Source organism: Dermacentor andersoni, chromosome 7 (genome assembly GCF_023375885.2).
Source record: "Dermacentor andersoni chromosome 7, qqDerAnde1_hic_scaffold, whole genome shotgun sequence".
In the NCBI taxonomy this organism is placed as follows: domain Eukaryota; kingdom Metazoa; phylum Arthropoda; class Arachnida; order Ixodida; family Ixodidae; genus Dermacentor; species Dermacentor andersoni.
The window spans coordinates 128,892,904-128,907,131 of record NC_092820.1 but is presented as its reverse complement, the minus strand read 5'-3'; the positions used below and the strand labels follow the sequence as shown (position 1 = coordinate 128,907,131).

The following is a 14,228-nucleotide window of genomic DNA, read 5'->3' as shown; positions in this document are numbered from 1 at the left end:
GTGAACCGTTAGTCTGTGGATGGTAAACAGTGGCTATTCGATGTTCAGTACAGCATAGGTGGAGGATATCATCAGTGACCTTTGACATGAAGTAACGTCCGCGATCCATGACGAGCTGACATGGAGCACTATGGTGCAGGATGACGTTGTGTAGGAGGAAATCCGTGACATCAGTGGCACAACTTGTAAGCAGAGCTCCCATAATGGCGAAGCGCGCGGGTTATTGGTTGCAACCGCAACCTATTTGTTGCCCTTAGTTGTGAAAGGGAAAGGGCAAAGTAGGTTGAGTTTCACGCGAAAGAAGGGCTAAGTAGGAATATCGACATAGAAGCCTTGTTTTGTAAAGCTTATGTAAACAACGTAAGATACGTACTTGGAGCCTTCCATCGACCATTGGTTCTTCGGCTTATTGTCCTGAACAATTGAACAACTTAAGTCTTATATGCAGTGTCACGTCAAAATTGATGATAACTTACCATTGCTGGTAATCTTAATCTGCCTAACCTTAACTGAGCTACTTTCACGACTCAATCCTCCAAATCCTGAATCTGAACACTCAATATTGCCTATGATTTCGATCACCTACAGGTTGTCAGCGAGCCTACCAGAAAACATAATTACTCTGAGTCTATGCGAGACTTAGTCTTTATAAGCGGTAACATAAATGGTATTTGCGTTCAATTGACGGATGACATGTTGGACCATTTTGCTGTTGTATTAAGTTTAAAGAGCACGTTACAACGTCGTCATAATGAAATTAAAATTATTCCTAACTTTCGTCGCGCACACAATGAGTCTGTAATTGATGAGTTGAGCATTCTCTATAATATTTTTCAAAATAATACGTGTTCTATACGGCAGCTTAGGACTCTTCTTAAACAAATTGTACAAGAGTGTAGAGAACACTTTGTACACAAAATAACTAAGAAATCTGTGCACAAAGACCTTGAATTACTCGAAATACCCTACATTTGAAGCACCAACTTAAAAGATTAAAAAGCGAAAGTCCTTAAAACCAAACTGTCACGAAATGAAAAGTACCATAGGCGATGTATCAGAAACGTTAGAAGTATAAACTGAATTTCATAAAGAAAAATATTTTGGGGATACTCTCACCGCTTTCATAAGAACTTTTCCCGACAACTTTTGGAGAAAAATTAAACCAGATTCTAATCCTGGTGAAATATTTATCATAGCTGGAACAAGTTATAGCGACCAAAAAGGTAATTTCTTCCGCTTTCAATAGCTATTTTCCAATTGTCGTCACTGAAGACAACGGACGACTGCCAAAATTTAGTGTGTCAGTACCTCAGATGCATGAAATAGAAATCTCGAAACAGGGCTCCCTTACTTTATTGTTAACCTTGTATGGAAAAAAGTCGCCAGGACTTGAGGAGTACCAAGCACTTTTTTTAAACAGTACACAGAATGGTGCTTTAAGTGTCTTCGTGTACTATTTACGAGGTCATTGAGAGAGGGCGTCATATCGGACGACTCGAGAACTGCCCAAATCAAGATGATTCATAAATCAGGAGGTAAAAAGGTATTACAAATTACCGTCCGATATCATTAACCTGAACACCTTGCAAAATTCTAGAACACATAGTACATAAACACATAGCCCGTTTTTTTTTTTGAAGAACATATCATATTATCAAACGCTCAACATGTTTTCCGACTGAGATATTATATTTCAACCCAATAAGTTAGCATTATACATTACTTTGCAGAAGCTTTAAATAAAGGGAAGCAGGTGGATGTAATTTTCATGGATTTTAAGAGGAAGCTTTATCTCGGGCCCAACTCCAACGCGGCCTAATCAAGTACATGTAAAACGCAGAAACGTTTTCTGAGATAACTCCTGCACCAATTTTAATGAAACTTGTTTCATTAGAGAGAAAAGTTAAGTTCTAGGGACTGTTGGAAGCCGAATTTCTATTCAGGGCTTGAATCTTGTTAAAAATATTTTCAAAATTTCGAAAGTTTGAAAGTATAGAAGCACAAAGTTTACAAATTTATAACTCTGCATCATGAACAGATATCGCGGTTCTACAAACGGCATCAATTAGATCATTCAAAGCGCACAAATGCAATCTGTCATTTTACATTTTATGTCAATTCGTTAAGTTGGTTGCAAGGGTTCTGCAAAAGCTGTATTTGTATATTATAAAATTTTTTTACATTCATGTGTAACATATCAATTTTGCCCACTTTAGATGTCCTATTAGATGCAATTCACATTATCATTTTTCATTGTTGAGTTAGAGAGTTGTAAACTTCATAGTTTCGTTTATTGAAACTTTTCGATTTTTGCCAATTTTTATTAAAAAATTGACGACCTAACTCAAAATTTCGAAATCAACAGTCGCTAGATTTTTTCTGTTAAATGCAACAAACCTCGTCAAATTTTTTGCAGTGGTTGCTGAGAAAAATTGATCCTCCTTTTACAGGTATTTAGATAGGAGCACCCGAGCTACAGCTTCCTCTTAAAGAAAGCTCTTAATAGGGTGTTACACAAAAATAATTTCATAAATTAAGCTACGTAATAAAAAGCGAAGAGATAGTAAATTGGATCAGGACCTATCTTTCTAATCGCTTTCAACATGGGGTGTTCAATCGGGTTTTTTCCAGAGGTATGGCAATTGGTTCTGGCGCTCCCCAGGGTCGGTGCTCGAGCCTTTGCTTTTTTGTACTTATACATGATATTGGTAAGGACATCTCTGCCAATACCAGGTTGCACGGCAGTGGTTACGTTTTGCACAAAATCGTAGTTCTGTACAGGATCAAACAGAGCTAAATGAGGACTTTGCCAAGATCATTGTGTGGTGTGAGCCGTGGCAAATGCTCATCAATCTTGAAAAAAGAAATGTTTTCATGAGAAATCCTGCTTTTTTCTTACTTAGTTATTATGTTGCTGATTGAGTTTTTTCTGAGGTTGAGCGCTATAAATATTTACAATTACTCTTTACTAGCAATCTCTATTGGAATACACACATAGATAATGTTGTAGCCGATTCTATAAAGAAGTCATTCTTTTTAGGGTGTACATTTAGGTTAGATACCCCTCAAGTGCATATTCTTCCCTACAAATCGATTACCCGTCCTACGTTAGAGTATGATGTGATAATATTGGACCCCTTTAATAAATCCAACATTGAACAATAAAAAATAATACAAAAAAAGGATTTAAGCTTCATGTAGAACTCACAGGGTCGCCGCTCGATTAGCGAAATAATCGGAAAAGGTAATTTCCAACCAGTTACTAATAGAAACCGTGTTTCTACACACACACACACACACACACACACACACACACACACACACACACACACACACACACACATATATATATATATATATATATATATATATATATATATATATATATATATATATATATACACACACACACATGCAAGGTGTTCCAGCGAACATTTTCCCAATTTTATAAAGGTTGCCTGTGGGAGATAGCTAGATTCTAGTTGATGAGCTGGTCTACTCGAAACGGCCGGCACTACTTGCCCAAGACAGTCAAATGCAAAACTGACTAATTAAGAAGAATTCACTAAACGATGTTTCGGCTAATTGTTCTATGACCCACTTGCACATTACAATGTTAGCAGTGGCAGCACCTTTTTAGGATCCCGTAGAGTGCTAACTGATATCCATTTAGTACCACTTATTGCATAGACAAACTTATGCCGGTCGAAACTGGAAGTGAAATAACTATTGTCAGGGTGAGATTTTTCTTTGGCGAAGGTAATTAAAATGGCTAGATGATGCGTGATAGCCATGTCAATGACAACTGCACTCGGAGATAGCGTGACATTTCTTAAGGCCTTATCAAGAAGAGTATTAGTTCCAGAAGCGGAAAACAAGGTAGGAGAAGTAATCAAAGACTCAAGCCCAAATCCACCAAAGCAATCGCTGTATGATATTACTGAACTATTATTAGTATCCACTAAATTAAATATTGGTGTCACCAACTAATCAATTCTGGTTCTTTTCAGCAGAAATTATGTGAACTGTGTGAAGGTTGGGAAGAAATCTGGAATACATGAAGCTAGGGAGACATAAATGAAACCAATGATTAAACCAATGCAATTACTATAAGGTGGCAAGTTAGTTTCAATCCACACTGATTCACAGTTAGAACGCAGGTCAAGCCTACTTTCGTACCCAATTTTTGAGGATATGAAAATAGCTAAATCACCATGCCGATCCCAACTGCGGTGACAGTATTCGGATTGGAATGACCGAAAACTTTTTAAGTTGCCATCAGAAGAGCCAACCCAAGTTTTGGAAATGCAGAAAATTCAAAAGGCATGACAAAGTGAATCAATACAGGCAGTAATACTATCTAGGTTTTTGCATAAACTTCGCGCATTTATGTGTATAAGCGGCAGTTAGAATCAGCGAGCCACGATGTTGTTTCCGCCGATGAGAGCAATGCCCTAGAGAGATGTTGTAGGAACAGATTGGGGAAAATGAAAAACCTTGAGTTTGTTATTTACGGGAAGATGCGGCAATTAGACACGCCACTTCTCCGGGAGACCTTGCTATCATCAGTTTTGCGCCCTTTGAGAAGGCAATTCTCGCTACGAGGCCACGCCATTTCCTTTCTTTTTTAGAGCGAGCGCTTCACTGAATAGTCATTTGTGGGCAATTGTCAGATGTTCATTGACGTAAACAGCGCTATCCATATTCCCAGTCAGACGTTTCTGAGGCATACGTAAACGCGCCTTATGAGCTTTCCGAAGAAATTAAATTTTCTTGTCAGACGAGCAAAAACGAGCGCCAATGCTATTTTCCGCTGTGTTGCTATCGATACGGTGAACTGTGTCGATGTCTGACGATGAAATGGGGCATTCAACAACTTCATTAAGCTTTGTCAAGATTAGAGTGCAATCCTCGCCCTCAGTACAGGGTATGCCTTTGATCTGGGCGTTGTTTAATTGGCTGTATTGCTCCAAGTCTGCAATCCTCCTGGCCAGAGCTTTATTTTCGGCCCTCAAATCTTTGTTTAAGTTTGCAATTTCATCGACAGTCGTGCGCACTTTATCGTATTGGTCCCTCATGTAACGCACACTGACAGCCAGAGACGTTAGGTTACCAAGACCCTGGTCATGAAGCTGTTTTGCAATTTCAGAAGAAAGGTCTTCAACAAGCTTATCGAGTTTATTAATAAGCTGCGATACAGGTTGCTCAAGTTCTTTGGTCAGTTCATCATTTGAAGAGATGTTATAGTGCAGGCAATAACTCAAGGAAACACTAGTGACCAGCCGTCACAGGTAGGTAAGCAAAATGGGACGAATATAACGTAAAAGAAAACCGACCTGCAGGGTAAAAACCAGGTATTTAAAAGACGTCCCAATGCCTGCAACTGCTGCTCGGAAGTGGACTGAGTGCCTCAATAGTTCCTTTTTATATCCCCTTGATGCTAATGCAGCGCAGGCACCACGGTGCTCAGAGGGAGGCGCATTGAGGCAGCATGTGCAAGCAGGAGTGTCGCTGCATGCAGAAGAAGGCTGCGCAAGACGGTCTGAGGAGGAACCATGTAGCTGACATCACTGGTCTGCAGTGGAAAAGAAACATATTTAAAGACGACGTCCTTATTGCAGCAACTGCTGTTAAGAAGTAGGATTACCATAGCTTCTCGTAGGATTTCCACCCCCTCCCCCCCCAAAATAGAACTCATTGATCGTGTCTTCTTCTATCTCTTACGTGAAATACCTCTACGAATTATGAGCAAAACGAGAACAAGGTGAAAGCAGGAGCCAACGTTTCGACAAGTGGACTTGTCTTCCACGCTCATCCTCTGGACTTTCCATCTGCCGCATTCCCGGTGTTTTCCCTGGATCTCTAGGAATTATGCAGGTCAACATCACAGTAATATTTAGCTTCGACAGTAGAACATGTTATAAAAGTAGAATAGAGTATATTTAGTGCTTTTTTGGTACATAACATGGAACTGCAAAAGTTATGTTGCACAACATTAGTGTACATGCCCAGAGAGCGTGGGATCACGGAGAGCCTCATCCTATGACGTAGGTATGGATTTATGTCAGCCGTGATCAGCCTAGTCTAGATTAAAATATTGATGCAATCGGACACGTTCATAGTTACATTGCAGACAGGTTCAAACCACCTAACATAGGAAGTACCAAAATCCGGGAAAATATGCAATGAAGGCATCACTCTAAATGGGCACGTGGTGCTTCCTTTGAGAACTTGGCACACAACGCGACAACCAGGAGCTTGATCCCTGCCTAGCACACTAAATTTTTTCTCAAAATAATTTTTACGGGTTAATTTCTGACCACAAGCAAAGCCGCACACGCGCTCGCAATTGATCTGCAGAAGGACTACCACATTTAAAACGAAACGAAAATTCGTACCTGCAGGCAAGTGAGTAGGAATTATGGCACGCATTTAGTGTGTCATTTGAAATAAAACGCATATGTGGTTACTCTACCATCTGGTTCCATGACGAATACAGGATCCTTCCTATTTTGCTGAACGTGTTCGAAAAAAAAAAGATTTTGCGCTTACCGCTGCAGCGTTGCTTTTAAAGTTCTGCCGAATGATAGCATTTTGCAGTGAGCGGCGTCAGTTAACATCTTTCAGAATGTATTTCCTGTTTTTTTAAGTGCACATTTGCATTTGTTAATGCGGAAGCGAACTGTTGCCGCGACAGCGCTAGCATAATCTTGTGTCGCCGCCTGGTAGCAGCTCCCGCAAGGGGTGTTTCTGGGAGGGCTTTCCTGGCAGCGGGAAACACGTGGCAACACTCCTTGACCGACTGCTTTCTGTAGCAGCCGGTAGCAGGCGACACAAGGTTAGCCTAACGCCATCGCGACAGCAGCTCGCATCCCAATAAGCAAAGACAAATTGCACTTGCGAACTTGGCAACCGATTCTGCTATGTGATACAGCGAAATGAGTGGACTCGAAAAAGTGATCTTTTTCTGAAATTTTAGCAAGAACTGCCAAGGTCATTTTTCATAGATGTCAATCAAAATATATAGTATACCCTGTAGGTATAATACAGGATGCAGGCTTGAACATGGTATGCACATACGGGTTTCTCTATGTGAAGGAAGTTCCGCATTACAAATTACTTCTGTAAAATTTTAAATGAACTACTTAGATTGTACTTCGAAGATATCAAGTACCTAATACATTCCTCTTGGTCACCATACCACGTCGCAGTTTTGTGTCAACCATACAGATTACGAAGGCATGTGAAGCCGACTTTTTCTTTTTATTTCGGAAAGTGTTGATAAATGCTTAAAGTCTTAATTTATCTGGCGCCTGAAAAAAAACCATTTTATCATTCTTTTTGCAGGCACATTCACAAACTTGCCACATTTTGTTTTCAGAGGCAAAGACACACCTTTTGCATTGACCGGGCTGCAGAAGCAATGTCCTCCAGGTAAAAATAAAACGCTTTCCTCTAATCAATGCCTTCAACATGTCTTCTTTTTCTGTGCGAAGCTGAAAGATACGGCTTTGTGGACTAAAGGTGTGATTGAATATTCTCTGGTTCGTCATTCTTATGAAGGAACTTCAATAACATTATTTTAAAGATGGAGTATCTATCTATCTATCTATCTATCTATCTATCTATCTATCTATATATCTATCTATCTATCTATCTGATTAAGCCACTAGATGGGTACTCATTGTCATGCCGTTGTGGTTGCTCATTCACCGTAGTTCCAGCTTCATTATATCATTCTCCCCATGTCGTCGTCATACCTTCTACTGCAAAGATTGGAACTACCTTCCCGCCACCGTTGCAGCCATCCTGGATACCGACACCTTCAAAACCAGCATTCATGAAACGCCACGTTGAATATGCCTTTGTATATAGCACAATTTATTTTGTTATGTTCACCCACTCCTTTCTGTAATGCCTTCGGGCCCTGAAAGTATATTAAATAAATAAATAAACCAAACAGCTTGGGCCATTAGGTATCTGTTCACGGTGTGATGCACTCACCGTCATTCCGTTATCGCCATTACAGCTTTGTAATCGTACTCGCATCCAGCGTCGCTGTCGCGCTATTGTCCTTATACACTCGCGCGGCATTCGTTGTGATGGCGCCGTCATGACGCCGTTGCGATCTGTCTATCACTGCCATTCTAGCTTCGTCGTCCGAATTTCTTCATACCGTCGGCGTCATGTCATCGTCGTCATCTCGTTTTCCCACACCCTTGTAACACCATCGTAGTCTTTGCGTCGTTGTGAAGGAATGACAATCATGCATTCGTTATTATCTTGTGGTCGTGATCCCACCGTGGTCACTCAAACGTCATCTAAAATTCGTCATTGCACTTTCGTTATGGCGTTGTCACACAGTTGTCCTCAGACCGTGATTGCATTAGCACCTTTTTCAATTCTCAAAATGGCAGCACTTTGGAGTTATTCTTTTCTAAACTTTGCGGAGAAATTCATTGGCGTTCAAGTAGCTTTTTTGTTTCCATTCGAAAGATGACGTTTAGTTAAGAATGTAAGTGGAATGACTTTGCATTTTTACGGCACGTTTGACGGCGCATATCTCGCAATTGGTGTCATTCACACAATTCTTTTCAAGTGGATATGCCTGGCCCTCTCACCCACTAGAATTCGTAAATTGCAATATGTGCGACAAAGTCATTAGTTCAATACAATTAGGGATTTTTCTTAATATGTCCATTATACATGTCAATTTCTCGTGCAAGTAATGTCCGCCTGTTTAAGTAGACCAGCTCATTGACTTGAATTGCGCTATCGGCCAGAGGGAATTTGAAAATTTTTTTGACATTCAGTGAAACACCTGTGTATTGCATGCCTTGAGCCACTTGTAAGAGCGTTTTCCTTTAGAATAGGCAACCATGAACCGCGCTTGCATTAACCATAGTCGTCATTGTGAAGAAGTGCACACGCATTCTCCTTCTTGTTTGTGCAGAATCGCGCCTAGTCCATCTACTGACTCGAAAGTCTGTGCTACGATAAGCAGCTCCCTGCGTGTTATAAGCGTTCCACTCAGACGTAGTCAGAGTCTTCGGAGAATGTGGTTGCAGAAGAACTTCTGGACAGCCCATACTTTAAGAACGTGAACGGGAATGTTCTCCCGTAAGTCTTACACTAGTTTCTACATTCGTGACGGGAAATTAAATTTTTAATGCGAGTACTCGAGTGAAATAGCCACGCTAGAAATTCGGATGGCAATATGCAACGTCGCGCAAGTATGCTCTGTTTTTACGTCTGTCGTTCCATCACGATGTTTGTTGCGTGTTAACCTGATAAACGATGGTGATCAACGTACTGTATAGCCCTTGAACATATCTATTACTTGAAGAAGAAATGAGTATGCATATAAAAATATGCACGAAGTTCTCCTCCACATTTGGCATTGGCGACTGCATTATAAATAGGTTACAATTGCCATTATCTGCGCTTTTTTCATGTAACGCATGCGTATAGCATTATGCCCTAAATATACGTCATACGGCACCAAGGACAAGTACAGCCGACATAGCACAAAAAATGGCTTTATGGATTGCCCAGAACAGGACAATACTACATGAAGCAGTGTACTCGTGTTGGAGGCTTTGTTAGGTGTCTTTAACAATGGAGTAGATGTCCTGCATCGGCCAAAATTTAGATTTTCTGCAGAAATCCCTTGCGCATTACAGGTGATAAAGTTAATACACTATCAAAAATATTCAGAAATCATACAGAAAGCATTTCAATAGCCTCGTAACAGTACATGGAAGCGCTCAAAACTAAAAAAAAAGAAAATGTTCATCGGAGACTCCTAGCAACAGACAAAGCAAATTCTGGTGCGAGTGCTACGAAATTTCATTAGGTTGCGTCCTTTGGTGGGATAGATTTAACTTTTGTTGAAAGGTGCAGGATCCAATATTAAGGTTATCACTATTGCCATGAAGGTGCAGGATAGTTGCTAGATGTTGTAACAGTTCCTATGAAGGACGAAGTGTCTATATTGTAAACCATAAGAGTGCCTGGAATCGCACTGCTTATGCCTTACTGTAAGGATTCTAGGGTTTGTTGCAAGTGCGAGAGCAGCCCAGTCCTGCGTTCTTTATTCTCTCAGTTATTATTTTGCACGGAAAAGGCCCAACATCTTGGGTGTCTTATAATAACCAAGTCATTCCTTAAGGAAATATTTGTACCCTTGAATGCTGTTGTACATTAGATACCATAAGCCATTATGCAAAATAGTTAGTATGTATACTTATAGGGCTGATAATATTCCTCATCAGTAAATTTGACAAACCAGGATAACGTCAATCAATGTTTTCATGGCGCGTCGTGTGTTTTCTCGTGGGCTTCCTATTTAAAAATAACAATGTAGCGATTCGAAAAGCTCAAGTACAAAGCATGATCAGTTTCCTATAAGCTATGCTATAATTTCTCGGAGGCAAGTGGGAGCATAAGCCTTCGTAATAATGCTTTAGCAGCCTTTGCTTACTCGAGACGTTCTGACCTATCTATCTATCTATCTATCTATCTATCTATCTATCTATCTATCTATCTATCTATCTATCTATCTATCTATCTATCTATCTATCTATCTATCTATCTATCTATCTATCTATCTATCTATCTATCTATCTATCTATCTATCTATCTATCTATCTATCTATCTATCTATCTATCTATCTATCTATCTATCTATCTATCTATCTATCTATCTATCTATCTATCTATCTATCTATCTATCTATCTATCTATCTATCTATCTATCTATCTATCTATCTATCTATCTATCTATCTATCTATCTATCTATCTATCTATCTATCTATCTATCTATCTATCTATCTATCTATCTATCTATCTATCTATCTATCTATCTATCTATCTATCTATCTATCTATCTATCTATCTATCTATCTATCTATCTATCTATCTATCTATCTATCTATCTGTCTGTCTGTCTGTCTGTCTGTCTGTCTGTCTGTCTGTCTGTCTGTCTGTCTGTCTTAAAATCCATATTCAACTGATTACGAACATTCACTAATTAAGTTTTCAGCTAACTACTTTATGGCACGCATTTCAATTTACACATTCTAGCCGTGGAGTTTGGAAGGTGGATCCACTTGTAGCAAATTCTCAGGATGACACCAGTTTCTAGATATTATTTCCCTAATTTTTGGGAGAAATGTCTTGGCGTTCAAGTTACTTTCGTGCTTGACTGCATCAAACTACGTTTCTTTAAGAAAGGCATGCTTATCATTAGGTGGCTTGGAAATGGAGTGTCATAGCAATGTGTGGTGACATCGGAACAAGTCATATTAGCCGGAGAAACGGAAGGCGTTACATTGTACAGAAACATTACATTGTCGCATGACGCGGCATTACTCCACTGCTTATCATATTACCATCGACAGTGATCGTGAGATGAGCTCTATCGTAATTCGTTTTTTTTAGATAACGGCGGAAATGTCCTTATTAGCAAGCAGGTTTCGCAAAGAAACCAGCACAGGCAAACTATTGTCGAAGGTGTTCTTATCCACGCGTCACGGAAACGGCCCTCAAAAAGAACCGATGAAGGTCATATATTTGTAGGGAAAGAGCTCCGACAGCATGCCAAGTAGACGGCTAACAATTGGTACAAGTTTAAAGAAGGTGACAGAGTACGAACGAAGAACCGAGTTAAAGTGATCGTGCTTGGCTTCTTGGGACTGTCATCCGACGAGTCAGCGTAATTTTCTTATAATGGCAACGTACAAAAACGTGTCAACCACGTGGACCACCTCGTAGAAGCTACATTTCAGTTTAGAGTGTCAGTTGATTCTCCATCCCTTTCCATTCCAGAGAAGTCAACCGACATGTTCTAGTGACGTTCCCCAGCCAAGCGGTCCTACGATATCACCTGCACCAGAACCTGCCACCACTCTCTGTCGAACAGAGAAAGCAGAAACCGACAACACCACAAACAGAACTACTTGTAAGCGCTACGCCGGAAGCAACTGCTCTTTTATTGCAAGACCTCAGCTACGCCGCATTCGACAAGACAATTTTACCAAATTCCGTCGAGTCTCCGAGAAGCGAAAGAGATTGTCGACAGCTGTTTCGTTTAGGTCATAATTAAAAAAAAGAGGCAAAGTTTGATTTGTCTTCCCATCAAGAGGACTCCTTCTCTATGAAAGATGCTTAGGTGCTGCGCATATTAAAATAAAGAGCACTCCTACCCTCACTTTAAGCGTGCCTGTCACCTGCTACTTCAAGTGCCTATCGCGATTTTAACGCGTTAGCAATCTTAGGCTACTTTACGCACATTTCTGGGGCTATCAATGTACTTTTCTATGTATGTTTTATCTAACTGCTTTCCCGCGTACTTGCGTTACTGGGGCAGGTCGTAGTAAAATGGGTTGTACATCGGTCTGCTGTTCTGAGGGAAAAGGTTACACAACAAACCGACGGGCTAACTTGAGTCAGTGAGTGCGTAGTAATGCGTACATATATACCGCTATTCATTGAACATCTGTCACGCTGACATGAGTCACTAGATGGGCGGCTGCGTAGGTTCCACTGCTTAACGAAATTCTTTACTGCTTACTAGGAGCACTGGGTATGTGCTGAAGGTGTGCGTTGTCCTTCAGTGAATGTTTTTGACGAAAACGTGATTAATAACATATGTGCCACTGGGAATACGCCGCTTTATAATGACGAAACAAACGCCTCAAGTTCCTTCGATGCCACAAGGGTCCCGCACGGACAGCAGCCCAAAGCCTTAGCAAGCTGCGCCACAAGTGCACTTTGCATGTACCGGTTTTTAATGAATGATTCACCCTCCATCATTTCCGCGTGTTGCGCTATGAATTGCCTGGATAATTACCACTCTTCAATAAGCATCTTGCCAATGTTGGTGACTCTGTATGTGCGAATGAGTATGCGGCAATCGAGAAATAGGTTCTCGGCGTTCGCTGGCACCTAGGTTCACTGGCACCTACGCTGGCACCTACGTGGCACCTACGGCGTACGCTGGTACCTCATAATTGTCTCGTTTCTACGTTGACAATACGTTTAGTAACTACATTAGTTCCATAATAAACATATTGCCATATACTGTCATCGTGAGATGGGTTCTGGCGATTTTTGTAGAACTACAATCACTGTATAAGGTTCTTTCTTAATAATAGCTTCAGTGTGCGTACGGGATTTACTTCTTTTGCATACGAATTTCATCGCATGGTTAATACAGAGGGAATTAAACAAGCAGTGCATTGAAAGAAACTGACAGAAGTTTCTGATGTCAAATTTGATATCAACGAATTCTACCTTTGAAGTGCGTCATAGTGTAAAGTGTGTCACCGATCAATGGTGTGAGCGCATGACCAGAACGTCTGCAATGACGATGATATAATCGTGCCTTAAGAACGTTTCTTTTGGAACGTACAACCCGTGTTTTCTTCCGGGCATACGTTGGTGTCTTTTATCCGCATCGACCAGTGCAAGCCACTTGTTCTGCTAAATAATTTTTGTGAAACGCTTTCCAGCACACACCTACCGGGTTCATCAGCACCGCTCTTCTCCACAACAGTTCAGGGAGTCAGGCCGGTTATTTCAGTAAGAAGGTTTGGCTGTCCCAAGTAATTGTTGACCAGGGTTGGGTTTTGCAGAGTATTGGCTGAATATTCACCTATTTCTTACTTAGAGTAATAAACGGGGCAGGAGAGATGACAAAAAAAGTCAACGAGAACCGTCAGCTGTCATTGACCAGAAGCTGATATAACCTGTAGATTTGGCGGTTAAGTACAGAGCTGGACAGATATTCAATGCACACGGCTACAACTAACCGCATGTTTGTTGTGTATAACAGTTTCTTTCTGTACCATCTTATTCCCGCAGACCTAAGGATATCTCCCCGTGTTAGATTCATCAAGAAGAATTTATCGTATGTGAGGCATATTTTTGTGGCCTAATACAGAATGAATGGCACAATATTGTATAGCTACCATATTTTGATTTATAACATTTTCCATTCATTGCTGGTTGAACAATGTATGCTGTAAATCGTAAAGGCAGAACTAACATATTACTGATGCATTCATGCTCGCTACGAGCGAGATTATTCCCTGAAGTTACTGATCAGCGCTGGTTCTCTAATGTTGTTGGTAGTAGGCTTCTGAAATTCTAGTTTCGGCTAGGTAGTTGTACCATACTGTGTCAAAGATGCGAACCTGTTAGGGCTAGACACTTTCCACTACAA

General features: G+C 40.5%; 1 long non-coding RNA gene across 1 annotated transcript in view; it reads left to right on the top strand.

The window, feature by feature from the left end:
- The window catches only part of LOC129385622 (uncharacterized), a 48,912-nt gene extending 36,763 nt beyond the window's left edge, over nucleotides 1-12,149 (top strand). The window contains exons 2-3 of the long non-coding RNA XR_008613094.1: nucleotides 7,382-7,434; nucleotides 11,831-12,149. This is a non-coding gene — a long non-coding RNA (uncharacterized lncRNA). The remainder of the gene's footprint in view (nucleotides 1-7,381; nucleotides 7,435-11,830) is intronic.
- The last annotated feature ends 2,079 nt before the right edge of the window (nucleotides 12,150-14,228 follow it).